Consider the following 25308-nt stretch of genomic DNA (forward strand, 5'->3'; position numbering starts at 1 on the left):
GGTCAAGTGAAAAAAATCAAGTATGTTCTTTATAAAATACCAAATAAAACTGGCACTGTGGTGTCCATAAAATTATCTGTAAAGTGAAAGAGGTCTTCCTTTTTTTTTACTAGTCTAAAGCCACTATATTGTATCATTGAAGTCTCAGAGGTTGTTTTTTTCCCCTTTCTTTTATTAAGTGCGGCAAAGCAATAGAAATCATATTACTAAGTGAATAAAATATTCTGATTATAAGACCTAAAGACTTTTTGATTGAAGTGAAGAGAAAAATATAACAGATCATTTTGCAATGGTTATTTAGGGTTTCAAAGACAGGAATGAATTGAATTCCCTGAAATCTAGAAGAGAATTCAATCTATAACAGTGAGATCAGCCTAAAATGTACTTCAAACTAACTTACTTGTATAGTTTGAGGCTTTACTTGGAAAAGAAATCAGGTTATAATCATGAAAAGAAAGCTAATATCTCAGGACTACTGCTGATCTCACAAGGGTTCTTCTCCCTTTTCTGAACCTAGGTATGTGTCTTACCCAGACTATTGTGGTCAGTATTGTGGAAGTCTTGCCTCTGAAAAGAAATAAATTAAATAACCTTTCTTACACAATTTGATTGTTAAATGGAGCCTGCACTCCAGAACAATTATTTATAACTTAGGTTGGACTCATGCCTAAGTCTACCTAAATTGGGGGGATACGGAGTAAAGATGACCAATGTAAAAATAACAAAATGTAAAAATGCAAATCAAGTATGGGACAAGTTTTTTGTTTTGTTTTTGTTTGTTTGTTTGTTTTTTGCAGGGCAACGAGGGTTAAGTGACCTGCCCAGGGTCACACAGCTAGTGTCAAGTGTCTGAGGCCAGATTTGAACTCAGGTCCTCCTGAATCCAGGGCCGGTGCTTTATCCACTGTGCCACCTAGCTGCCCCACTATCTATTTTTAAACAAAAACGAAATACAAAAATGTAAGAGACTAACAGGTATTCATCGACACGAAGACAAAATAGGATTCAGTAAATTAACTAATAACTCCTGTTATAATCTCTCTGTAGGCTAATATTTAAACCTCAATAGAACATAAAATGACTCATTAAGCATTTTATATTTCATCTTGTATCTGCACTGTCCAAACAATTCCCAGTTCATAGCTATTAGTTAAATGGACCAGATTTGAGCCAATCCTCCTGGTTGTTGTTCACCTTTTGTTTTTAAAGCAAAGCAATGACATCATGGAGTGATGTCTTGACTTGCTCATGAATTGTATTTAAGTGAGGCAAAGTTGTACAAAATCACCAGACTCTCTCTTCCAAAGTCATCAAAGTCCAATGGCAAGACAGAAGTCAGGATGACTAGCAATAGTCAAGAATAAAGTGGATTAACTGGGGAAGCTAGGTGGAGCAGTAGATAGAGCATTGGCCCTGGAGTCAGGAGGACCTGAGTTCAGATCTGGCCTCAGACACTTGACATTTACTAGCTGTGTGACCCTGGGCAAGTCACTTAACCCCAACTGCCTCACCAAAAAAGAACAAAAACAAACAAACACATAAAAAAATGAAGAATACAATGGATGATCTAACAAGCTTTAAGTGCTCTGTAGCTCATTCTTCAGCCTCCTTCATGGTCAGTTGTATTGGTAATTGTTTTTGTTTTGTTTTGAGTGCAAAAGCATCCCTTCCTGACAGCCAGATTTTATTCATTGGGCCCAGGACCAATGGACATCTTTAACCACAAGGTCACCTCTAAATCTAGACAAGTCTACCTGAATAAATTGGCTGCCTACTTATGAAAGAGAACACAAAGTAAGAAGGAAACCATGATACTAAATCAGGAAAGTATCTACCTTTCCTTGACTCTCAATGGCAATCTGATAGTTAGTTATGGATATCACATAAGCTTTGTAAGAAAGAACTAGTTCAAAACAGTCTCTCACTTTACCTGATTCAGTACTCCATACCCCTGAAGAGGAACAAGAGACCACTCAGGCATTGCACTTTTCAGCATGGGACATCACCATAGGGCCAAAACCACCCTAGGAGTTCATCATCTCTAATACATTCAAATATTGATTTAGGTGGTTCATTATTTCTAAGTATGCTATATTGGATATACCTCATTACAGAAAAAAACCCCACAGAATTGATTATTTACAAGTTTTCTTCAAAAGAGCAAATATAATGCTTATATTTAAGGCATTCTGTAGAGGTAAATGTATAATGAATATGTGACAACAAATGGAATCAATGAAAATGAATGCACTCTGGTCTACCAGACTCCAGGCCTAGTACTATCTTGCGACACTTTGCTTCTAGTCTACAGCAGATAGATGACTGATTAGGACCAGGGCCCTTAGATTGCATTAGTTTATCAGATCACATTGAGAGGGTATAGAAGAGGTAGAGATAATGTATGTCATAAGTCCTCTAGAACCTTAAGCTACTGTTGTTCATCCTGAAAGAGAACCAATGACATCACGAGGGTGATAACTTGACTTGTAAATTAATTGGATTCAAGTGAGGCAGAACTGGGCAAAGTCATCAGCTTTATTCTCTCTTCCAGAGTCATAGGAGTCCAGTGGTAAGAGAAAGGTCAAGAAAACTGGTGATGAACCAGGATCAGAGGACCTTAGGATACAGTGACAGGACAAATGCTAAGATATGGTAGTCTTCCTTTTCTACAAAAGAAACAGAGATTTAAACTGCCACATTCTCTCAGAGGTATGACTGGTCAAGCAGCCAAAGGGCTTACGGCATCCATAGCCATGTAGCCAGATGTAGCCAGACAGAATGGATTCATGACAAAGAGTCTGAGTGATACTTTGGTGTCCTATGATATGAAAAGAACCAAAGTATGATCTTTAGTATATTGGGTCTATTCTCTTTGAAGGGAGAAATATGGACAAGTATCACACAGGTTGAGTAGACGTAAAAAAGGCTATGACTTGTATTAGTGAAATGAATACTCACGAAGATGAAACACATTAAAGTACTGTACATTTTTTCATTAAAAAATGCCCTGTTATAAAACGCGCTTGTCCTATAAGCTTCTGGAGAGCAGAGATTGTCTTTTGCCTTCCTGCATATATTCAGGCACTAGGACAGTACCTAGCATATCATAGGAGCATAATAAATGCTTATTGACTATTTAGGAGCAATATTTTAGTCAACATAGGAGATTATAAAATTCAATCATGTAAGGAAAATGTATTGTTATAAGGCACTCTTCTTGGCAATGAAAGGGATACCAATATAATTCCTGCCCCAAAGTGGCTTAGAATATAGGAAACAGATGAAGACAAGTAAATATAACTCAAAGAAAAGTGTTAAAAGTACATAAAGGAGGGGGCGGCTAGGTGGCGCAGTGGATAAAGCACCGGCCCTGGATTCAGGAGTACCTGAGTTCAAATCCAGCCTCAGACACTTAACACTTACCAGCTGTGTGACCCTGGACAAGTCACTTAACCCCCGTTGCCCCGCAAAAAAAAAAAAAAAGTACACAAAGGAGCTGCTAAAGTTTTATGGAAGTACAAAAGAGAGAAGTAGATAAATGGAATAAAAAAGTGATGAAAGGAATTTATTTAAATGTTTGTTGGTTGGTTTTGCTGAACTGCTTTCCCTCCTCTTTTTTTTTTTCTGTTTTCTTTGTCATAATGGAATGCTCTTTAATGGGGTGGATAGATATATTGGAAATGTAAGATATGTAAAAATAGAAAGCGTCAATATAAATTTAAGGAAAAGGCCCATGGCCTTGAAGACAAATAGGAGTTCAAATGGAAAAGAGAGGGAAGAATATTCCAGATGCAGGAAATTAGATGGGTAAAGACATTGTGATGGAAAAGTGTGATTCGTTTTCAGGCAATGGGATGTCATTCCATTTGGCCAGATAATAACATATATGAAGGAAGAGGAGGCAAAACAAGAAATATAGGTTAAGGGCACAATGTAGAAAACTTTGAAAAAATGCAATGAAAATTCAGCAAACAAAAGTAATATAATTGTAAATACCAACATTGCTTAAAAACAGTTCATAAAATTTGATGAATGTGAAGTAGCTGGGTCATTCATTTGTAAAGAACCCACACAAAGTTTCCATCACATCCATTCAGAATCTAATCCATCATCATAACACCTTGAAGAGTGGACCTTCTTAGAAACTCAGAATACTTCACCTTAATGTTCTCATTCATCCTCTTGACATTCTTGTGAAGGGAGAGCAAGGACCTCATTAATACTTCTATTTTTTTTAATGGGAAAGCTATTGAAAATAGAAGTTCTCTTTCACCAAAAAACCTGTTATTCATTAATAGTGCTTATTGAATTAGAAACTTAATCTCTTTTCCTTAGGCTACACACACACACACACACACACACATATATATATATATATATATATTTCAGATAGCAAATGTAAAAGCAGCCAAAATATTTGGTCATTCCAATTCCTGCCAGCTTATTACAACACTCTTCCAAAAATAAGTAAGCAATTGTGTAACCCAGTATCTTTAGTAGGCATTTTTGTACCCAATTCAAACAACACAAAACATGGCCCCAGATCAATTTAAGATAAATTGGGCTGCATAGGAAAAAGGCAGCATGGTGGGTTCTCACCAGTGATATGGCTGCTCAGGAAAGAAGTACGCCATCTGGTTGCTTACTGTCTTATGTAATTATGCTTGCTAAATAGGTGCAAAGCTCAGTTGTTTCTATGATGATGAAGGACAGGAAATGGTGTTGGCACCTTCTAATTTTCAGTACACTCAAAGCCCTAGTGGCCTTTCCCTAGCTGAAGCTCTGCTGTGACTATAAGAAATCAAAATGGCCAAATTTTTCAGGTGTGTTCAGTTCTGCCATGGTCTCAGTCCTAATGCAGAATTTGAATTAATCACATAATTCTCACTTTACTTAACACCCTATAGAGATTGCAAATCTGGGGAAACAGTCAACTTTGACAGTGAGTAAGTGAATGGAATAGACCAAGCTAGTGATTGATGGATCTCATCAACAATCCAATCCTTGAGCCACAGAACCACCCACAGATGTCACCCAAAGACAGAACTCTGCTGTCAACACACCACCTGCTTTTTGCTGCTTATTCTAGGAGCCAAAACTTGTAGTATATTCATAGTGCATTTTATAGGACTTCAAATTGAAAATCATAAATGAAGCCTTCATCTGCTCTTGTGAAATATATACACTGACATAATGTTTTTTCTTCTTCTTCTCTCATATATGCAGTTTAGCTCTTGCCCAATAATACTTAGTAATATTCCTTAGTTGTGTTGTTAAAAATGAAAAAAATAACTATTTCCAAAGTATCTAACATGGGTATTTGAGGACATATATTTCACCTGTAAAAGTATGCAGAATAAATGTTTTCTAGTGCTTTCTAAAATCAATCAAATATTTATTTTGAAAAGATTTTATTCAACTAATACCCAATTTATTCTTGAATGATAAAAATGTCATGCATCTGTTTATACAAAATTTCCCAGTTCTCCTTATTGTCTGTCATCTGCTTTTCCATTTGATGTCTCTAACTCATTACAACCAGAAGTAAAGGATAATTGCTATAACCAGATATGGGTATTTGCTCTATTCAGATTATGTAGTTGTGTTTTTTTCCATGTTGTTGTTTCATTGTTTATCTATCTATCTATCTATCTATCTATCTATCTATCTATCTATCTGCCTGTCTTTTTGTTTATTTAATGTATCTACTTATTTTCTTATCATTCCTTTAAATATTTATCCTGCATTGGTGTATTTAGCAAGCATCAGTTAGGGATATGTTAATAATAAAAGTACTAAAACATTATGGGTGTTTGTGTGTTGGTAATGGGGATAAAAATACAGAATTATAAAATATCAGGTTGGGAAGAGGTCTCAGATTCCCTTTAGTATGAACCATACCTCACCAAGAATCTTCTCAAAAAAATATCAAAATAATGAAGAAGGGAATAAGCATTTATACAGTGCCTACTATTTGCCTGGCACTGTTACATGCCCAAGGATAGATTTAAAGTCAGTTCTACCAGATTCTAGGCCCAGCACTCCATCCATTGTAATACAGGCTGTCCCATAATAAGCATCATCACAATTCCGAAGCACTCAGTAATGAAATACCACTGGTGGGACAAAGTGGTGGTGACAGAAGCAGCAGCAACTGTGTGACCTCTCATGATAGAAGAAATAAGGGAACCTAGAAACTAGTTAGAAAGATATTAGAAGGTACCCCAGTGCTAACACCATATAGAAACAGAAGCTGTTTGGCAACTGTATTATCTTTACTAATTTCTTGGTCATAGTTCAAGGTCAAAGAAGAGCATTTTAAGTCAAAAGGGAGTGTGAGCCCTGAGGAGCAATATCAATTTAAATCCCAAGGGATCAAGGGCGCTTCATTGGTAAGAATTGGTGCAGAACAAGAGAGCAGTGACCACATTTCTTACCAGATCACACCACCTGGAAGGCACAAAAAACTTTGAAATCCCCATAACTAGCTCTGAAAATGGCCACATGCGCACACACACACACACACACACACACACACACACACACACATCAAAAAACTAACAAAAAAACAACACACAAACAAACAAAAAAAGCCTGATGCTGGAGACAGAATGCCTCCCACCCACCCCCACCCCCCACCACACACACACCAGGAACAGAATCTAACATTAAGAAAAAATTTCCAAATCAAGAAGTGCAGTATAAAAATGAACAAATGAAAACAACAAAAGAACCTGACCATACAACTCTATTTATAATAATAGGGAAGACAAAGATAAACACTCAAAAGAAGAAATGATGTCAAAACAGCTATAATGCCAAAACTCAAAGAAAAAATGGGAATGAACCCAGGCCCATTGGTATTTGTGGAAGAACTAAAAATGATATTCAAAATCAAATATGAGTGTACATGAAAAACAAGGTCAAAGAGGCACAAATATTCACTGAAAAAATAACTCCTTAAAAAGCAGAATTGGGGGGGGTGGAGCCAAGATGGCAGAGAGGAAGCAGCAAGCTGCCTGAGCTCTCCTTCTGTTCCCTGAAAAAGAACATTAAATCAAGCCTCTGGACAGATTCTGAAACCACAGAACCTGCAAAGGGACAGAGAGACACAGTCATCCAACCAGAGATAATTTAGAAGACTTTCAGGAAAAGGTCTGTTTGACTCGGGCAAAAGGAAGGCCCAGCGCAGGGCAGCAACCCAGTGCGGGCGGGGGGGGGGGGGGGGGGGGGTAGGGCAAGTCAGCAGGAGCTGCGGGCCACAGCCGAACAACTGAGGCCCCTGGAACATGGTTCAAAAATCTGGTGGCCAAGAAGGACAGTGGAAAAACCTACCTGCACCAGCCGGGAGGGCCACGAACGGGTCAGGCAGGAATGGACGCCGGGAGCGCACACCCACACAGGAAGTGGAGGGCGGGGGATCTCCACACACCACAAAGGCCTCAGAGTAAAAATCCAGTCACACAGACTGGGATACCCCTGCACAAGAAGCCCAAAATTGGTAACTTGGTGCCCCCAGAGCAGACCTCAACTTAAAGAATAAATAAATAAGCTGCAATAATGAGTAAGAAGCAAAAAAGATCCCTCTCCATTGAGAGCTTCTTTATCAATAGGGAAGAAGCCAAATCAAACTCAGATGAGGATAATACCCTCAAATTGCCTACATGTGAAGCCTCACGAGGGAAGGTGAATTGGTCTCAAGAACAAAAAGCCTTCCTGGAAGAGCTCAAAAAGGATATTAAAAATCAATTGAGAGAGGTAGAAGAAAAAATGGGGAGAGAAATGAAAGCAAAACAAGAAAACTATGAAAAAAGAATCAGCGGCTTGGAAAAGGAAGCACAAAGATTGACTGTAGAAAATAATTCCTTAAAAAATTCATCTGGCCAAATGGAAAAAAATGCATAATTTCACTGAAGAAAACAATGCCTTAAAAAATTCAGTTGGCCAAATGGAAAAAAGGTGCATAATCTCACTGAAGAAAACAATGCCTTAAAAAATTCATCTGGCCAAATGGAGAAAAAGGTGCATAATCTCATTGAAGAAAACACTGCCCTAAAAAATTCACTTGGCCAAATGGAAAAAAAGGTGCATAATCTTCCTGAAGAAAGCAATGCCTTAAAAATTAAAATTGGACACTTGGAAGATAAGGAATCCATGAGACACCAGGAATCAGACAAGCAGAATCAAAAGAATGAAAAAATAGAAGAAAATGTGAAATACCTCATTGGAAAGACAACTGATCTGGAAAACAGATCGAGGAGAGACAATTTGAGAATCACTGGACTGCCTGAAAGCCATGACCAGAAAAAGAATCTAGACATCATATTCCAGGAAATTATTGAGGAGAACTGCCCTGATATCATAGAATCAGAGGATAAAATCATCATTGAAAGAATACACCGATCACCTCCTGAAAGAGACCCCAAAAGGAAAATTCCAAGGAATATTGTAGCCAAATTCCAGAATTGTCAGGTGAAGGAGAAAATACTCTAAGCAGCCAGAAAGAAGCAATTTAAATATCATGGAGCCACAGTCAGGATTGCTCAGGACCTGACAGCTTCAACATTAAAGGACCGCAAGGCTTGGAATATGATATTCCGGAAGGCAAAGGAGCTTGGATTGCAGCCAAGAATCTATTACCCACCAAAAATGTGCATTTTCTTTCAGGGGAAAAGATGGACATTTAATGACATTGGGGACTTTCAATCTTTCCTGGTGAAAAGACCAGAACTGAATAGAAAGTTTGATCTCAACATACAAGACTCAAGAGAAGTTTAAAAAGGTAAACAGAGGGGAAAAAAAAAAAAGGTTACCCTAAAAGGCAGAATTGGTCAAATAAAAAAATGCGAGAGCAAGAGCGAGAGAGAGAAACTCACTGGGGAAAATAATTCCTTACAAATAAGAATTGGGCAGATGGAAGTTAATGACTCCATGAGACATCAAAAAAAAAAAGAAAAAATATAGAAGAAAAAATGAAGTATCTCATTGGAAAAACAACTGACCTTGAAAAATAGAGCAAGAAGAGATAATTTTACCCTGAAAGCCATGACCCAAGAAATAATCTAGACATCATATTTTAAGAAACTTCTTTCTCACCCCTTCATTTCATTTTTGAAACATTCCATCATAATTAACTCACAGCCATGCCCTCTATGTATATTCCTTCTAACTATAAAGTTTTTAGGAGGTACAGGTATCATCTTCACATATTAGAATATAAACTAACTTTATTGAATCCTTCATAATTTCTCTGTAATGATTCTTTTTTTTTTCTTCTCTCAAGTCTTATTTGAATGTCAAAGTTTCTATTCAGCTCTGATCTTTTCTTCAGGAATGCTTAAAAGTTCTCTATTGGGGGCAGCTAGGTGGCACAGTGGATAGAGCACCGGCCCTGAAGTCAGGAGTACCTGAGTTCAAATCCGGCCTCAGACACTTAACACTTACTAGCTGTGCGACCCTGGGCAAGTCGCTTAACCCCAATTGCCTCACTAAAAAAAAAAAAAAATAAATATCTATTTTTCCCTGAACAATTATCCTCAGTTTTGTGGGGTAGGTTATTCTTGTTTAGAATCCTACTTCCTTTGCATTATCGAACATTATATTCCAAGCCCTCTAATCCTTTAACACAGAAGCTATTAAGTCTTCTGTGATCCTGACTGTAGCTCTATGATATGAATCATTTCTATCTGGCTGCTTAAAATATTTTCTCCTTGACCTGGGAATAGTGTGATTTGGCCATAATATTCCTGTGAGTTGGTGGATTCTTTCAATTTCAATTTTACCCTCACTTTCTAGGATATCAGTACAATTTTCATTGATATTTTCTCAAACTATGATATCTAGGCTCTTTCTTTGATCATGGCTTTTAGGTAGTCCAATAATTTTATATTATATCTCCTCAATCTGTTTTTCAAGGAAGTTATTTTTACATTGATATTTTTTTCTTTTCTTTTTCTGTTTTTATTGTTTCTCAATGACTCTTGGAGTTATTAATTTCTAGGACTTTAATTCTAATTGTTAAGGAATTATTTTCTTTTTTTTCTTTGTTTAAAATATTTTTGGGGGGTGGGGCAATGAAGGTTAAGTGACTTGCCCAGGGTCACACAGCTAATAAGTGTGAAGTGTCTGAGGTCAAATTTGAGCTCAGGTCCTCCTGAATCCAGGGCCGGTGCTCTATCCACTGTGCCACCTAGCTGCCCCCCAAGGAATTATTTCCTTTAGTAAGTTTTTATAACTCTTCTTGTCCATTTGAGAAATTCTACTTTTTAAGGAATTTCTGTCTTCAGTGAATTTTAAAAATTTTAATTTTTTTAAATTATGTATAATAAAGGGCCATGGAAAGATGGACCAAAAATGAATTGGAAACTAAATAATCTTATCCTAAAGAATGAGTGGGTCAGGGGCAGCTAGGTGCTACAGTGGATAAAACAATGGCCCTAGATTCAGGAAGACCTGAATTCAAATCCAGCCTCAGACACTTGACACTTACTAGATTGTGACCCTGGGCAAGTCATTGCCCCACAAAAAAAAAAAAAAGAAAGAAAGAATGAGTGGGTCAAACAACAAATCATAGACACAATCAGTAACTTCATCTGAGAGAATGACAATAATCAGACAATAAATGAAAACTCATGGGATGTAGTTCTTATATCTCTAAATGCATACATGAATAAAATAGAGAAAGAGGAGATTAATGAACTGGACATGCGAAAAAAACAAAATTAACAATCCCCAATCGAACATCAAATTGGAAATTCTGAAAATTAAAGGTGAGATTAGTAAAATTGAAAGTCAGAAAACTATAGAATTAATAAATAAAACTAACAGCTTGTTCTATGAATAAAAACATAATAAAATAGATAAACCTTTGGTTAATCTGATTTTTTTTTTAAAAAAGAAAAAGAAATTACCAGCATCAAAAATGAAAAGGGTGGATTTACCACCAATGAAGTGGCAATTAAAGCCATAATTAGGACCTATTTTTTCTAAATATGTGTCAATAAATTTGACAGTCTAAATGAAGTGGATGAATATTTAAAAAATATAAATTTATATAAAAAATATAAATTTATATAAATATAAAAAATATAAAGACAGACAGGGAGGGTGCTACAAGGATGCTAAGGAGACTGAAAAGAGAGATGGTGCAGGAGGGAGAAAGGGAGAGATGTGGCTGCAGCCAGCATACCCATAGGCAAGATGCAGCAATGGCCCTTATTATATTAAAGGCAGACAGGCTGCATAATTTGCATTTCTTAACCCTTATCATTTACATTGATTTTTATAAATTCTGCTTTGATTATTTAATTAAGAGGCTTCTTAATCATTTGCTTATCAATTTGGGAGCAGATAAGTGTGGAGAATTTTTCAAAAGGCCCTAACAGATTGTCTTAGGAAATTAATAGCAGTCAGATAGCCAGCCAGTTAAAAATCCCCAGATTAGTCCCCCAGTTAGATTAGACCCCGGTAAGTCAGTAAAATATTTTACATTTGAATAGTGACTATGGCAGGACCTATGACCCAATTATAATTTTCTAAACTTATAATTTTTCATACAAGTAAAGTTATAAATTTTTTCAGATTAGATTAGATTAAGTTAAATTGTTAATTTTTTTTTTACATGTCCAAACACCCCTCTCTCATTCAGTGGAATCTCATAAGCTAAATTTAGCATAAGCTAAAGAGCTGCGTAATAACAAGCAATTGGGAACTTTCTAAAATTGTAACTTGAGAGGTTCAGAATGTATTCTTATAAAACAGTCTATAACAGCTCCTTTGGAAGAGATGGGAACAAAGTACATTCAAATACACAATGAAAAGGCTATGGATTTCAAGCTTTTAATTTAGTGTATTGCTGACAGTGAGAATAATAGTGTATATTTAATTAAAAATGCAAATAATCCTGCTGGAACCAAACTCATTGTTCTGCCTTGCATACTGACACATCTCCACAGTCATCAATTCTGTGATTTAAAAAGAAACCAATAGGGGCAGCTAGGTGGCGCAGTGGATAGAGCACCGGCCCTGGAGTCAGGAGGACCTGAGTTCAAATTCGGCCTTAGACACTTAACACTTACTAGCTGTGTGACCCTGGGCAAGTCACTTAACCCCAATTGCCTCACTAAAAAAAAAAAAAGAAAAAAAAAGAAACCAACAACAATAACAAATATATTAATAAGGAATGGCAATAGAGAGAGGAGTGGGCATAAACAGGATGAAATCTGTTACTAAAGAGAAATTGCATAAGAGGCATATGGGGTCACATCAGAGAGCTGTAACTCCCTATGGAGGTTTTATGTTTGCACATGATAAATATAAGGTAATTCAGAATGAACAGGCATGGTATGGTCAAGATTGGCACCTTCTGAAGAATCATTCATATCAGTGATCCATTGAATTCAGCTGAACACAACAGAAATGAATTGTGATATACTAACACTGTTTTGTTCATTGCAAAACTTTTTAATGTTATTCCACTTCTTCATTATACCTGCAAAAGTCTTTTCCCCTAAGCCACATCTCTGAACTTGCAAAATATATAAGGGAACTTAAAGCAACTTGAATTATCAGTATTCTTTAGAGATACTATTGAGGTCAAAGTAGTCTAGTTACCCTCAAAATGTTCAATTCCCTCCTATTTCTGGAGGGAGTATGCAAATACCTGAATCCTCAATAGTCTCTCCTTTCTTGGTATTTTAAAAAATATGTTTCATGCCAACTTCTCATTGATTGACTTGTGACATCTCTTTTTTGCTGTTCTTTAATCCTTCAATTACTATTTAATTCTTTAGCTATTTTTCATGACTGCCCCCATCCCTTAAGACTTTAACCTATTTAGGGGCAGGTGCCATAGTTTCTACTGCTTTTTGTTACATTGACACTCTCTAGTCAAGTATTATGAAAGTGGATTTTATTTGAATGGAAGGAAACCAGTCTAGATTTGCAGAACAAGACCAAACTCAAAACATTTTCCATTGGATATTCCAAATGTAGAGCTATAGAGACTGGTAGGAGAGTCACAACATGCTAAATAGTTGAAAGAAGAAGCAATCTTGAAGTTTGCAAATTACTATGAACAATCAGGGTCCTGCAAAGACAATACATCATAAATTATAGAGATCTCAACAAGTTAAGCCAAATATTGACCCAGCACTACCAATAATAGGTCTATATCCCAAAGAGATCAACAAAAAGGGAAAAGGACCGACATGTACAAAAATATTTATAGATGCTCTTTTTTTTGTGAGGCAATTGGGGTTAAGCGACTTGCCTAGGGTCACACAGCTAGTAAGTGTCAAGTGTCTGAGGCTGGATTTGAACTCAAGTTCTCCTGAATCCAGGGCTGGTGTTCTATCCACTGCACCACCTAGCTGCCCCTATCGATGCACTTTTTGTGGTGACAAAGAATTGGAAATTGCCAGCATGCCCATCAAATGGGGAATGGGTAAACAAATTGTGGTATATGAATTTAGAGGAATATTATTGTGCTGTAAGAAATGATAAGTGGGCATATTTCAAAAAAACCTGTAAAGACTTAAATGAACTGATGCTGAATAAAGTGAGCAGAAGCAGGAGAGCATTGTACACAATATCAACAACATTGTGTGATGATCAACTTTGAGAGACTTAACTCTTCTCAGTAATGCAATGATCCAAGATAATTCCAAAGGACTCATAATGGAAAATGTTCTTCACATCCAGAAAAAAAGAACTGTGGAATCTGGATGCAGATTGAAGCATGTTAATACTACTTTTTTGTTTGTTTTGTTTTTTACATTTTTCTCTTTTGTTCTGATTCTTCTTTCACAACGTGAGTTATGCATAAAAATGTTTAATGTAGTTGTCTATATATAACCTATATCGGATTGCTTGCTGTCTTGGGGAGGGAGGAGGGAAGGAAGGGAGGGAGAACAATTTGGAACTAGAAATCTTATAAAAATAAATGTTGAGCTCTTCCAGCTCACCTTGGTGGTAGTCACAGCCACAGCAGCATCATGTGTCGCAGGAAATTCTTTGCTTCCAGGCATGGGTCTCTGGGTTTCCTGCCTCGAAAGTGAAGCAGCAGGCACCAGAGAATGTTGAAGAGCTTCCTCAAAGATCACCTCAAAAAGCCCATCTACCCCACAGCTTCTCTGGGCTATAAGGCAGGCATGACCCACATTGGACCAGGGGTAGACAGGCCTGGCTCACAGGTAAACAAGAAGGAAGTGTTTGAGGCCATAACCATTGTGGAGATGTACCCCATAGTCATTGTAGACACTGTGGGTTATGTGCAGACCCCTTGAGGTCTCCAGAGCTTCAAAACCATCTTTGCTGAGTACATCAGTGATGAGTGTAAGAGGTGCTTCTATAAGAACTGGCATAAGTCCAAGAAGGCCTTCACCACGTATTGCAAGAAGTGGCAAGATGATGATGGCAAGAAGCCACTAGAGAAAGACTTTAACAGAATGAAGAAGTACTGTGAGGTTATCTATGTTATTGTCCACACCCAGATGTGCCTGCTCCCTCTGAGGTGGAAGAAGTCTCACCTGATGGAGATCCAGGTGAATGGTGGCAGCATGTCTGAGAAACTGGACTAGGTCCATAAGAAGTTGGAGCAGTAGGTGCTGGTGTCTACCGTGTTTGGACAAGACAAGATGATTGACATCATTGGAGTGACCAAGGGCAAGGGTTACAAAGTTGTTACCATCCACTGGCACTTAAAGAAACTGCCCTGGAAAACTCACCAAGGCCTGTTTAAGGTGGCAAGTACTGGCACTTGGCATCCTGCTCATGTGGCCTTCTCTGTGGTTCGTGCTGTTCACCATCGCACTGAGATCAACAGAAAGATGTACAATAGGGGCAGCTAGGTGGCACAGTGGATAGAGCACCGGCCCTGGAGTCAGGAGGACCTGAGTTCAAATCCGGCCTCAGACACTTAACACTTACTAGCTGTGTGACCCTGGGCAAGTTACTTAACCCCAATTGCCTCACTAAAAAAAAAAAAAAAAAAAAGATGTACAATATCAGCCAGGGTTACCAGAACAAGGATGACAAACTGATCAAAAACAACAGGTCCACTTATTATGATCTGTCCAAGAAGAGCATCACCCCTCTGGGAGGCTTTGTCCATTATGGTGAGGTGACCAATGACTTTATCATGCTGAAAGGTTGTGTTGTTGGGAACAAGAAGTGGGTCTTCATCCTGCGTAAGTTCTTGCCAGTACAGACCAAACATTGCACTCTGGAGAAGATCAACTTGAAGTTTATCAACACTACCTCCAAATTTGTCCACAGTCACTTCCAGACTGTGGAAGAGAAGAAAGTTTTCATGGGAGCACTCAAAAAAGACTGAGTTGCAAAAGAGGAAGCTGCCTAATATTTCCAGACAAACTTGGAGAGATGATTTTTATTTAAATTTTTAAAAATTAAAAAAATTTAAAACTATCTCTATGTGTAACTTGAAAATAATAAAATACTTTTATTTTTAAAAATATATATAATTTTTAAAAAAGAGAGAAAAAAACAAGTCAAGCCAAGAAACATTTATTAAGCAGTTACTATGAGCTGGACATTGTGTTAAGTGCTGGGAATATAAAAGAAAAAAAGGGAGAATTAGTCCCTTCCATTAATAAGCACATGTTCACATAGAGGCGGTAACATGTAAATAATTAGAAACATATGAGACATAGAGTAGATGGAGGTCACTAGGAGAGGGGAGGATTGGGAGTGGTCTCCCACACTACTTGAGATTTGAGCTGAGTCTTGAAAGAATCTACGGGAACTAAGAGGGGGTAATGAGGAGGATCCCAGATATTGGAGTTGGCCAGTGTAAAGGCCAAGAGATGGGAGATTGTCATGAGTGTGGGATAGATTGAGTGGAGGTTTGGAAAGAGTAAGAAAGGTAGAAAGGATTCAAGTTATGAAAAACTTTAGATGCCAATGATAGGAATTAATAATGATCTTAAAGATAATAAGAAAACCCTGGAATTTATTAGGCAGAGAGGAGATCTAAACTCTAGGTCATAATGGCAAATAAGCTAAATAGGATCCCAAAAGGTTCTGGTCAGCAAATAATTCAGGTAATATTCCATCAGCCTAGGGGGAAGTCTGCCCACATAATGGTGCAGGGGAAGGTATGAATCCAGAAGACCTCACACTCCTGCCTAATACTGCTGCTATAGCAGCCCCATCAAACAGTGGCCACCTACTGAGTTTGATTCAGGGATTACAGACACTCTGAGCAAAGTACAAGTTCATGATTGGGACTACAAGCCCCTGGGTCTAGTTGAGGCTATAATACTGTTCACAAGTGACTGTAGAAATGCTGGGATTATCTGCCAAGTGTCCAGATTTGATGCTGATCTTCCAGTGATAATGTGAGAATTTACAAATGATGCACTTAAAATCATAAAATAACTACCATATAAATAATACTTTATGGCTTTGATCTTCACAAAAACCTGGTTTTACATAGAAGTGTCATAAATTGTCCTTGGTCATGTAGCTGGTGAGTTTATGAGACTGAGAAGTTTTCCAGGTCTTCACCCCTCTAGATCCAAGGTCTGTCCACTGTAATACTTAGCTAAATTCTTATTATGAATGAAACCGTGATATTATAGACTTAATTTTACTTAGCAGTAAATGTCATATAGGTATTTGGTCTACAGTATGTACCTTTCATGTACATACTATGACCCATATTTCTGCATGTACACCACAGCATTCTAACCTGATATGTGATGGTATGCTTTTGTTCTGAAATATATAGCTTGCTCAACAACATAGCTAGAGTGCTGTACATGGAATCAGAAAGGCTTGAGTTCAAATCCTGCCCAAGACACTAGCTTTATGCCTCTTAAATAATTACTTAACCTCTCAGATTCAATTTTTTCTCTGTAAAATGAGGATAATAGAACCTACTCCTACACACCTTTAGTTGTTTAGAAGCTCAAAAGAGATATTATATTTGAAGTGCTTTTAAAATGTTAAAGGGCTCTATAAATTGGAGCTATGCTACATGCATATATAGTAGTTATTATTTGTATGTATATAATTAAATATTGACTCTCTTCCTGTGCTATATTGGCTTCATGAAGTTCTAATTTAGATAATAACAATAAAGCAACAAACATTTCTTTCTTTTTTTCTTTCATTAATTTAGAATTTTATTTTCCTCAATGACATGTAAAAACAATTTTAATGTCCATTTTAAAAACTTTGTGTTCAAATTTCTCTTCTCCCTCTCATCCCACCCCCCTTTATATACACAATCAAGTAAAAAATATGGTATACATGTGTAGTCATGCAAAAAATTCCCATATTAGTCATGTTGTGAAAGAAAAAAGACAAAAATAAAACAAGAAAAGAAACTAAAAAAAAATTATGCTTCAATCTGTATTCAGACACTATTGCTTCTTTCTCTAGAGATGGATTACATTTTTCATAAAACCTTCAGAGATGTTTTTGATGATTGTATTGTTGAGAATAGCTAATTCATTCATATTTGATCATGTTACAATATTGCTGTTACTTTGTATAGAGTACATTTCACTTTGCTTCAGCTCATGTAAGTCTTCCCAGGTTTTGCTGAGAGGATCATCATTTCTTATAGCACAATAGTATTCCATCATAATCTCATCCCTCAATTTGTTCAACCATTCCCCAATTGAAGGGCATCTCCTCAATTTTGAATTCTTTGCACCATTAAAGGGCTGCCATAAATATTTTTGTACATAAATTTTTGGATTTTTATCTCTTTTTAGATCCAGAGCTAGCATTGCTAATACTAGGTCAAAAAGTATGCATGGGTGTTTTTTTGTTTGTTTGTTTGTTTTTTTTGCGGGGCAATGGGGGTTAAGTGACTTGCCCAGGGTCACACAGCTAGTGTCAAGTGTCTGAGGCCAGATTTGAACTCAGGTACTCCTGAATCCAGGGCCGGTGCTTTATCCACTGCGCTACCTAGCCACCCCCAGTATGCATGGTTTTATAGCCCTTTGGCCATAGTTCCAAATTGCTCTACAGAATGTCTGAATCAATTTACAACTGCCCCAAAAGTGTATCGATGTCTCATTTCCCCCATATCCCCTAAAACATTTATCATTTTCCTCTGCTTTCCTAATATCTAATCCAATAGGTATGAAGTAGTACCACAGAATTGTTTTGACTTGTGTCTTTCTAATCAACAGTGAGAACATTTTTTTCCAATATGGTTATACTTAGCTGTGATTATTTCATCTGAAAACTATTCATATCTTTTGATCATTTATCAATTGGGAGTGGCTCTTAGTTTAATAAATCGATGCACTTCTCTAAGTGTTTGAGAAATGAGGCCTTTGTCAGGCAAACTTGCTAAATTTTTTTTCAGTTACTATTGCTAACTATATTTCCCTCCATTCTATTCCCTCCCCATGACATTTACTCTATTCTCTATTTTCACCCTTTCTTTCCTCAAGAGTATTTTGCTTCTGACTGCCACCTCCCTCAATCTGCCCTCTATTCTATAACACCCCCCTTATCCCCTTCCATTCCTACATTCTTACAGAGTAAAATAGAATAATATACCATATTGAGTGTGTTTGTTATTCCTTCTTTCTGGCAATTCTGATGAGAGTAAGGTTCACTCACTCCCCAGCAGCTCCCCCATCTTATCCTCCACAATATAAGCTTTTGTCTAAATATTCTCCATTCCACTGCGCTAACAATGAAAAAGTTCTTATGAGTTACAAATATCATCTTCCCATGTAAATAGTTTAACCTTTTTTTTTTTTTTGGTGTGGCAATTGGGGTTAAGTGACTTGCCCAGGGTCACACAGCTAGTAAGTATAAAGTGTCTGAGGCCAGATTTGAACTCAGGTTCTCCTGAATCCAGGGCCAGTGCTCTATCCACTGAGTCACCTAGCTACCCCAACAGTTTAACTTTTTAATATCCCTTATGATTTCTTTTTCTTATTTACCTTTTTATGTTTCTATAGAGTCTTGTGTATGAAATTCAAATTTTCTATTCAGCTCAGGTCTTTTTATCAAGTATGCCTGAAAGTCCTCTCTTTCATTGAACTCCCTTTTATCCTTGGAAGGAATGTGATCAGTTTGGCTATGTTGGTGATTCTTGGTTGTAGTCCCAGGTCCTTTGCCCTCTGGAACATCATATTCTAAGGCCACTGATCCTTTAATGTAGAAGCTGCTAGATACTGTGTTATCCTGACGGTGGCTCCACAATACTGGAATAGTTTATTCCTGGCTTCTTAATATATTTTCTCCTGGACCTGAGAGCTTTGGAATTTGGCTATAAAATTCTGGGAGTTTTCATTTTAGGACCTCTTTCAGGAGATGATCAGTGGATTCTTTTTAATTTCCATTTTACCTTCTGATTCTAGACTATAAGGGCAATTTTCCCTGACATTTTCGTGAAAGATTATGGGTAGGCTCTTTTTATGATCATGGCTTTCATGTAGTCGAATAATTTTCAAATCATTTCTCCTGGGTCTATTTTCCAATTCTGTTGTTTTTCCAATATGCTATTTCACATTGCCTTCTATTTTTTCATTCTTTTGGTTTTGCTTTATGGTTTCTAGATTTATCATAAAGTCATTAGCTTCCAATTGCTCAATCTTAACTTTTGAGCAAATATTTTCTTCAGACAGCTTTTGTACCCCCTTTTCTATTTAGCCAATTTGGCTTTTCAAGGCCTTCTTTTCATCATTGGCTTTTCGTATTTCTTTTACCATTTGACCTAGTCTTTTTTAAAGGTGTTATTTCCTTCAGTTTTGTGTGTGTGTGTGTGTGTGTGTGTGTATGTGTCTCCTTTACCAAGCTGTTGAAACTCTTGACTTTTTTCATATTTTCTTGCAGCATTCTCATTTCTCTTTCCATTTTCAAAATCAATTTTGACTGTTTCTATAGCATGAGAATAATTCATATTTTTTTGGAATATTTGGATGTAAGAGCTTTGTCTTTGTTATCTTCTTCTGAGAATGATTTTGATCTTCCTTTTCGCCATAGAAACTCTCTAGGGTCAGAAATTTTTTTTTCTATTTGCTAATTTTCCCAGTCTATTTCTTGACTTTTACTCTTGGTTAAAGTGGGGCACTGCTTCCAGGGTGGAGGGTATATTGTTTCAAACTTCAGGGGGGTTGTTCAGCTGTTTTCAAATATGCTTCTAAGAATTTGTAAGTTTTTAGTTCTTTCCAATTGGTATTAATTAAAGATAGGTATGTATACTACGCTCCTGGCCTGTGCTCTGATCTACAAGCAACCACAGGCCTGATTCTCTACCCCGGGACCCAGAACAGAGCCGTGCTCCACTGTGGCTACAAGCTCTGGTCTGATTTGCTCCTTCCCCTGCTTGAGCAGCCACCCAAGTCTGTGACCTGGATGTGAACATGGGCAAAACAACAGAGTTCCACCTCAGCGCAAGCAAAGAGACTCCTGTAATCTCCCCCTGGCCAAACACTTGACCCCCTCACTATCCATGGACTGAGTTCCAGAAGCAGCTGCTGCCACAGCTGAATCAGAGGCTCCTGAGGCCTGGTTTTCTGGGACTGGGTCTGTGCTGAGGTTGGGTCTAAGGTGGCACAGCATCAGCTGGGTTGCACTCCACTCTCACCCAGGTACAACAGACATTTTCTGCCCATATTTTAAGTTATTTTTTCCTAGAAAATCATTTCACCATGTCATTTAGTGGGTTCTTCGGCTCCAGGAATTGTCTAATGGCATTATTGAAGGTATTTGGAGGGGTCGTGGGGATAGCTCAAGAAGTTACTGCCTTTCCTCCACCATCTTGGTTCCACCTCAATATTTCAAATTTTAAATGAAAATTTCCCAATCTATAAAAGTAAGATCAAAAAAAGATAAATTCCATTATGTTACAAGTGGATAAGATAAACTTCCCAGAAGTTAGGATTTGATGGATGGGTTTTGTTTGTTGTTTTGTTTTATTGGGTATGGACAGGTAAGAATCCAGTGATAGTAGAAGGGAAAAAAAGTAGATAAGTAACATATCCTAGATTCTCAGACATAGAGAATGGCTTAGGAAAAGTCATGGGGGAAAGAAATTCCATGAGGGAAGGAGAGGCAAGTGGAAGGAGAGACCAGTTGGGCTAAAGTGTGGTAGACATGTAAAAAGGTGGGACAAAGTAAGGCTAAATATGGAAAGTGGATGGCATGTTGTGAAAGGCCTTGAATGGTAAACTGAAGAGATTGAACTTGACATTATAAAAAAATAATGACTCACTGAAGAAGTCTGACATGACAACAACTATGCATAAGATAGTTGAGTGTCAAGGGCATGAAAGAAGTTAGAGTGAAGAAAGGTAAATTTTTAAGAGGCTACATGGCCACGAAGTCTTGCTTTAGGATGGTAAGGATAGGGATAGGACTGGAGGACTGAACTTATTAGTAGGGAGAATATCAGTATTAGTAAAGGGTATCCTCTCTAGAATACCATTTTTTTTTCACAAATTTCTCTGATAAAGGACTCATTTCTCAAATATGTAAGGAGCTGATTCAAATTTATTAAAATAGGGGACAGCTAGGTGGTGCAGTGGATAAAGTACCGGCCCTGGATTCAGGAGGACCTGAGTTCAAATCTGGCCTCAGACACTTGACATTCACTAGATGTGTGACCCTGGGCAAGTCACTTAACCCTCATTGCCTGGCAAAAACAAAAAACAAAAACAAAAACAAAAAAAACAAATTTATTGAAATAAAAGCTATTGCAAAATTTTTAAATGGTCAAAGATATAAACAGGCAATTGTCAGAAAAACATCAAAGCTACATATAGACTTATGGGGAAAATGCTCTAAATAATTACTGATCAAAGAAATTAAAATTAAAACAGATCTTAGGTACCACTTCACACCCATCAGAAATGACAAATGCCAGAGGGATGAGAGAAAAATAGGTACACAAATAATCTCTTGCTGAAGAAATTAACTGGTTCAACAATTCTGGAGCACAATTTCAACTATGGCCAAAGGGCCAAAAAACTGCGTACATTCTTTGACCCAGAAATATTGCTACTTGGTTGTACTCTAAAGAAATAAAAGGTAAAAGAAAAGGATCTACATGTACAAAATATTTACAACTCCTTTAGGGGTGGCAAAGATTTAGACATTGAGGTTATGCTCATCAGTTGGGGAATAACTGAACAAGATATGGCATATTATTTTGATTGACTGTTATTGTTCTCTAAGAAACAACCATGGCATTGGTTTCAGAGAAACCTGGAAAGATCTGTATGAACTGATACATACCGAAGTGGACATAATCAGGACATCATTTTTCATGGTAATGGTTATAGTGTGATAATGATCAATTAAGAAAGACTTAGCTACTCTATACAATTAAATAACAATCCCCAAAGATTCATGAATTTTTAAAAATACTTTCCACCTCCAGAGAGAACACTGATTGCAAATTGAAATATATTTTTACTTACTTTATTTTTCTTATTTTGCAATATGACAAATATGTAAATTGATATCTTATTATTTGTCTTCTTGATGAATGGAGGTGGGACCAGAGAAAGGGAGAGAATTTGGAACTCAAAATTTTATAAAAGAATTAAAAATATAAAAAAAATTAAAGAATAAAAATTAAGGGATTTCATGGCTCTAAACAAAGGAAGGCTGAAGTATAGAGTTCCAAATATTTTCAGTTTATTAGTAGACATAAATCTACTAAGAAAATGACAAAATTGTTACATCAGTAACAGGGACCCCAAGTGAAGGGTGACAAAATATTTTATAGCAATTAACATGACAGAGCAAAATTTTGAGCTTCATATATGTGTCTTATTCTGATTGGCTCTGGATGACATATTCAGAATTGAGATTACATCATTTGGATCTCCCCTTCTGAAATGTCTTTAATCACAGCCAAGACATGTGATTCCAGTCACAAGAAAAGGGTTCCTAAGCAATGAGAATTACTGCAATAGTTTAAATTAATAAGAGTTGACCTTTTAGGTTAATCAAGTTTCTCTAGAAAGTGGGTGATGGGTGCATTTATAAAAGTAGAGGTAATCACAAGACAAAACCTTGACCTTTAGTAACTTTCTCAAGGATGTAGGAGGTAGGAAAAGTTTACAAGGGAAAGGAACCAGGAAAGGGAATGTTAAATTTAGCTTCATTAAGTCTTAACAAAATGGAATTAAAATCAATTTTCAATTTTACAGTTCCTCTATTTGATTTTTTGGAGGCCATACTTCCCATGAATAACTTAGGCTGATTAAAGTTACAAATCAAGGTATAGTAAAAATCATGTATATCTATCACCCCATAATGTTTAGTAGAGATGAAGCAATGATTACAGAAAAAATGCTGTGAAAAGTGGGCTAGTATTTCTTCTTGTTCTAATGTTGTAACCCTCTAAAGAAATTTTATCCCTGATATTCTACTTTAATAGGACTAACTTCAGAATGGATGGTCCCAAAACCATCAGGCTTAATCTTATAATAATTAGCCCTTGATCTTTGAGACCAACTGGGCCCAATACATTGACAAACTCCCTCAGGGGAAGTCCCCTTCAAAGAGTAGGCCTTGCAGAACCAGCAGTGCATGGGGAATGAATGAGAATATTAAATGCCTTTCTCACTAACTTATTCCCAATATCCATTTTACCCTCAATTCTCTCCTATCTAATTTCTCAATAATATCCAAGATTATCAATAGAACTAAGTTTACTGAACTTTTTCTTTGTGTTTTCAGTACTTGTCAATTCATTATTTTAAAAATTAATCTCTTAATCATTAACTTTCAGTGTCAACTGGCTCATATAGTTAATAAAAAATACTGTGTTTCATATCAGAATTACACAAATTTATAACAGTTAAATCACATGAATGATAAAATACTGGCCTTTATGGGTCTAAGGAATATTAAAAGATCATCAATAAGTTCTAAGTGCTATTATAAACAACATTGCTGATGAGACTGATGCTACATACACGCTTTAAAAACAGACTAACCGCTTTTTGACCTAAAATAATCAGTAGCTTCCATTTTAAACAAAATACTTTATTTAAATAATTCAAAAACTGTTCATTTGGGTTTCAACAGTATGTTAACTGGCCAGTTTACTGATGACCAGAAAAAGTACTATTGCTTGAGTAAAGCCCTTTATATAATTTGTCCATATTAAATTTTAAAAATATATATAATTTTAAAATACGTGCCTTTATATGCATAAAAATTTCTCTTTTTTAAATGTCTATTTCTTTAGATCTTTGCCTCTGCTTTCCTTAAACAAGGTCACAAAACATGCTTGCAAATTAAAGTTTACTTACTTTCCAGTTGGCCACAAGTCTTTCTCTTTTCATAAAGGTAGTTCTTAAGAGTCAGATACATTTAAGCTGCCAACTGTTCCTGAAAATTCACTGATACTCAAGAGCCTTTTTCAGTTTCAATCCATCTTTTTACTGATGTTTGCAAAACCGGCTCAATTTCCTTTTTTTTTTTCTCTTTCCTCTTTAAAACAATAAACTTGTTACTCTAGGAAAAGAACGATTAAAAGCTGATCCACTTTTGACTTTTCAGAATCTAGATAGACTTTTCTCTGTAGATTCAACATTCCCCTCCTTTCTTTAAAATACTGAGATAATATTCTATGATTTCCAAATTAATAGGGATGCATGTTTCAATTCTTAATACTTCTTATGCAATAATCTTTAAATATTAAATTTTGACATTCTAGATTGATCACATTCAAGGCCAATATAGAGGAATCTTGATCAAAATATTGAGGAAACTTAATATTCTAGTGTACAATTTGATAATTAAACACTCTGTAGTTCATCTTTTCCCCCAGTTTGTCAATACCTACGCTTTTAACCTAACTCAAAAGGAGACATCTTCCATGCTTGGTTGAATAACAGTGGTCATTCATAGCATTCAGTGTATAGGGTCATCATCACAGTTTAAAGTGGGACCCCAGGGGAAGCTAAGTGGCACAATGGTTAAAGCACCGGTCCTGGATTCAGGAGGACCTAAGCTCAAATCCAGCCTCAGACACTTGACACTTTCTAGATGTGTGACACTGGGCAAGTCACTTAACACCAACTGCCCTGCAAAAAAACCAAACAAAAACTGTGAAAGAAATTGTGGGTACATTTGTGCAATAAATATTGAACAATGATGAAGGATTTGAGCAATAAAAAATAGCCCTTAATATAAAACCAGCTCTCACAAATATTAGATACAGAGTCTGCCTCTTGACCTTAATTTTTGTCTTGCCATTGACATCAGGGAAATGTTCTTAAAAACTGTAAAAATAAGTTTTTGCACTTAAAGTATACTGTATGAAGAAATGACACTGAGTCACAGTCTTTT

The 25308-nt window shown here is 36.6% G+C and overlaps 1 pseudogene; it reads left to right on the forward strand.

Annotated features, from left to right (window-relative positions):
- The first annotated feature begins 13994 nt into the window (after positions 1-13994).
- LOC122729430 lies at positions 13995-15358 on the forward strand (annotated as a pseudogene).
- Positions 15359-25308: the final 9950 nt, after the last annotated feature.

Source organism: Dromiciops gliroides, chromosome 5 (genome assembly GCF_019393635.1).
Source record: "Dromiciops gliroides isolate mDroGli1 chromosome 5, mDroGli1.pri, whole genome shotgun sequence".
Classification (NCBI taxonomy): domain Eukaryota; kingdom Metazoa; phylum Chordata; class Mammalia; order Microbiotheria; family Microbiotheriidae; genus Dromiciops; species Dromiciops gliroides.